Genomic DNA, 4,624 nt, shown 5'->3' with positions numbered 1-4,624 from the left:
TCAAATTCAACACTATTTCAATTATCCCACAAAGCCTCCCCGCAATTTGTCGCTCTAGAAAGAGGCACTGCTTTATTCTTTTATTTCAGTGATACTTCAACACTGCAAAACACTTCCCAGGAGAGGATATAGGCCATTTGACGCCATACACATCCCTACAAACTTCAGAATAGGCTTTGCAAGGAAGATAAGTGAGAGAACGCTGATATCATTTAGCAGATTGCAAAAATTAAGCTCAGAGAAATGAAGTTCTTAATGCCCTCTTCTAGCCAATGGCAACCTCAGGATTGAAATCTGGGATCTTTCATTCCATTGATTTTTTTTTCCTGCTTGGAGAAAATGCAACAGTCAATTTAAAATTAATCAAGAAACTAATCAGCACTTAAAAACTTTAACATCCTACAATCCCTTCCAGAAAACTTGACCTCCAAGATGTGGCATGCCATTCGCATACAGTCTGGACTGTAGCTTCTCTTCCCCTGATTCCTTCTTTAATGCACTGGCTTCACATTTTTATATGTGTTAAAAATGTCCACTGTTTATATTAAGTTCTATTTCGAATAGTGGGGGAAGTAGAGCAGGAATACTAATTCTACAGGTTTTATTCTTGAAGTTAATGCATCTAAAAATTCAAGGTTCTAGGTTTTTATCTTGCGATAAACAGCAACCAAAAAAAAAAAAAAAACAGAGAACAAAAACAAAACCACCATCTCCAAAGTACTTTTATCAATTTCCAGAAAACTTTATTTCAGTTCCTCACTTTTTTTCCTAAGCCAAGGACAACATTCCAGGCGTTCTGCTCCCAAAGCCCATATGTCACAGGTATCACCAGGCCTTCTTAATATAATTGTGTTTAGATAACGATGAAAACGAGCATTTAATAAATCAGATTTGCCCGATGTTTTGCACAGCGAACAAATTTACCTTGTGAAACTGGAAAGGATAGAGCATTGTCAATACATGTATTTCAATAAGTCAATAGCCACAGTCTCGTGGTCTGTGCCATCTCTACTCATAAATCTGGTGTTCACTCCCGCAGTGTTTCTCTTGGATTACTATAACACACTCCTAAATATTCTTCCTGAAGAGTCCCTGTGTTTGTTGGCTTATGATACTCATTTGCATATATGTCTTTAGTCCTATCCCAACATAGGCCCTTGTCTACAAATGAAGCAGTCGAGTACTGTGCAGATCACTTAGTCTGGGTGGTAGAGCCGAAGCTTCTATGGTCCAGCTACAACCTTTGTCTCCTCAGCTTTCTCTGGTTTCTACTGATGGCTGCTGATTAGGCAAGACTCCAGAAACCTCTCTGTCCCCCGATATGAGTTTTCCCTTTCCTCCATCCCTTCTTTACTCCTCCCACCCCACTGTTAAAGATTTACCCCATTTTTTTCAGAGATCTCTGTCTTTGAAAACTGCCTGCGCCTTCTTCCCTAGATCTGGAGTCCCCTTCAGAACACGCACAGCGTATTATGCACGGCATCATATGATACCTATTGCTGGCTTGTCGTAATTACCCTACTTGGTTCCCAGTTCCTCTGGGATCTTAATCATCTTCGTTTCACCCACAGTGTCTAATATAATATTATTCATAAGGCAATAACCAAATCTTGTTCCTTTTAGAGCGCTAATTATATAAGAGGCTTATTATGTAACAGATAACCTAGAAAAATCAATCAAAAGGAATTCTATCTTACCCACTTCATGTCTTTCACATTTTTATGTTCTCTCAAATTACAATGCTCCTGGTTTAATAATACCATAAGTTAAGTTCCTCATCAGGACATTAAATATAAATAAATTAGTTTAGATGAATCCAAATGATAAATTGTTTTCCATATAAAAATTATTAAATTCAAATTAAAAAATATCTCTACCCAATTATTTCTCTACACTCCAAGTATAGAGATGTCAGTATTGTTTCTTGCTTGAAAATAGTGTGCTCTTCCTAGCTGCTTTTATAGTCATGATCTAATACCTCTTCTTGTCCTTTTTTATTTTTGTCCTCTCTTGGGTTACATTCTTGACCTCACTGATTAGTGGGGGGTCTCCTATACACCTCCTAGGTCCCCCTGGCACAATGCATGGGGGTTTTGCTCTTAACTTCATGACATGGGAACTCTCTAGCTGCTTCTCCTCACACTTAGCAATCCATAGATTAACAAAACTTACTCTTTTTTTTTTTATAGATCTTGCCTCAAGTTTATTTGCAAAAACAGCATAAGGTCCTAATCATCTGCAAATACTGTGTAGATATTCACACCAGTCCATCTGTCTTCACATTGGCAGACTGAGACCTTTTTTATGGGGCCTTCACAGGGGCCTGGGCACCTTTGGGAGCCTGAGCTGCAGCTGAGGCCTCTGCCTTGGCTTGAACCTTGGGTTTTGTTTTTTGGAGCCTACGACCCCTGGCCATATAGCTTCTAATCTGCTTCCCAAGCTTGGGGTGAGCAATCAACGTGAGCCGGGTGAGTTTGCGGGTGGGGCCCTTTGGCACCTTGGACTTCACCACCTTGGGCTTCACCAGGGCCTTGATGGCCTCTGCTCGGGCACTCAGGGCCTTTGCATTATTCGCCTGCATCTTCTTCAGGCCTTTCTTGTTGTGCTTCTTGGCAAAACGCATGTTCCTCGGGAACTTGGGGTCGACCCCCTTGAGAGATTCATATCTTTGTGACCGCGGTTTCTTGATGCCATTTCTGTGCCTTTTCCGGGACTGGTTGTGTGTGGTGTGGTTCTTGGACTTGGCCATGGCTGGACGGTAACTGGCGGCTCCCAAAACGCCTGCGACCGGAAGAGAAAGAGAAAGGCCGAGGTGCAGCACGGAAAATAGGGCCGACACCCCAAAACTTACTCTTAACAGGAGTTAATTTCCAAACTTTGTATCTGGAGGGCAGGTCATGCCAGAGAGTAACTCTCACCTCTCTTCCATGATGCTAGCCCATCTTCCTTTTAAGATCAGACATAGAAAGGCAGCTGTGTTTATAGTCTTAAGTGGAACTGGATTCAAATACTGACTTTCTGTATCTTGCCTGTGTGCCTTTGGACAGAGTGTATACATTCTCCGAGATTTAAACATGTGGATAAGAATACCTAAAGCAATGTACATAAAACACTTAATCACAACCTGAAGATCACTTAATTCTGTATGCAGAATTGATTCTATGGCAAGAAGGAAAGACTATTCTATATTAAAAACTATAAAATGCAAGATTGAAGTGAGAATAATGTAAATAAGGACCAGAGGGATCAGGATGACTTAATGAAAGAACCATGTTGATATAAGAAACTACAGCAGAGACGGGCAATCAGGAATGTCAAGGTAAGAAATAAGTAAAGGAGCTCTCTTGCAAGTTCCAAAGGATGATGGCATTGCAAGAAAATCATGCTGTACCAAATGTTGTGTTATTTGAAAATTAAATGTGTTTACTATATTTAAGTGTGTGTGTGTGTGTGTGTGTGTGTGTGTGTGTGTGTGTGTCCCACAGCACATAAGTGGAAGTCAGAGAAAAATGTGTGGCAGTTGGCTCTCACCTTCCACCATGTTTGTCCTGACCCAGATCAGGTTTGTCAAGTGCCTCTACCCATTGAGCTATCTTGTCCGCCCAAGAGGTTACATTCTGTGAGTAGCTTGTAGAAGAGATTGAAGATGGGGAGACTGGGCTGGAGGATGTTAGGAAGTTCAGCCGCCTGCTTTCCTTGTTCCACAACTCGGATGTAGATCTACTGCAGTAGCCTGAGTTCCTAGAATGGCAATAGAAGCCAGCTTGCCAAACACTTCTCTTTAATATATTCCAGCCACATTCACTAATGCACCAGTGTTCACAACCCGAGGTCCACTGGAACTGCAATAGCAGCAATGCTGTCCTTATATTTCAGTCATAAAAGAGCTTTGCCTTAGAGAAAATCTCTACCCTTGTATCCAATACAGCCTGAACTAGGATAGCTTTCAAAGAATTTGTTGCTAGATTATTTACATCTCTTCAGACACCTAAAGTATCTAGGTAAGTATTTAATTGATCATTGGGTTTTGTGGTTGATTTTTGAGAATAGATGAGCATAAATGGATTTGTCCCAAAGACTCCCCTCTGGCATGGGTGGAAAGATGGAGGTTGTTCTGTTTCTGTTCTGTTTAATTCTTTCTGGGAATTAAAATTGTAAAGTAAAAGACTGGCTTCCCATTCCTTTTCTACCCTTAAATGCAATGCCAACAATCCCACTCTTTTTTATTCAGCAAGTTTACAGTTTTGTTGTTTAAAGAGGAAAAATATCTTGATAATTTTAAGGGTCTTACAAAGAATGCTATGCCGGACTTCCATTGATAAAAAGGAGAAAGAGAAAAGGAAATAGATTTGGAATGTCAGTTTGCCCTTAAGTGATGTATTAGCTACAAGAAATCTCATTACAATTTGATGCCTGAATACCTTGAAGGAAAGATCTTATATTGTGAAGGTAGCATATGTGTCATGTGAGGTAAGTACTTACTTTTATTGAATAGGTAAGTATATAATAGCTAAAAGCCCCATAAATCAGCTAAATGTTCTCTCAATTTATAGAGAATATTTGATCTGAGAACATTACTGTCTGGTGAGCGACGGGAAGGAAAAGGAGACACGAAATGCAATAG

The 4,624-nt window shown here is 40.2% G+C and overlaps 1 pseudogene; it reads right to left on the bottom strand.

The window, feature by feature from the left end:
- Positions 1-2,256: 2,256 nt before the first annotated feature.
- LOC125416645 (large ribosomal subunit protein eL29 pseudogene) lies at positions 2,257-2,764 on the bottom strand (annotated as a pseudogene).
- Positions 2,765-4,624: the final 1,860 nt, after the last annotated feature.

Source organism: Myodes glareolus, chromosome 10 (assembly GCF_982192425.1).
Source record: "Myodes glareolus chromosome 10, mMyoGla1.1, whole genome shotgun sequence".
In the NCBI taxonomy this organism is placed as follows: Eukaryota; Metazoa; Chordata; class Mammalia; order Rodentia; family Cricetidae; genus Myodes; species Myodes glareolus.
This window is presented reverse-complemented; position numbering and strand designations above follow the sequence as displayed.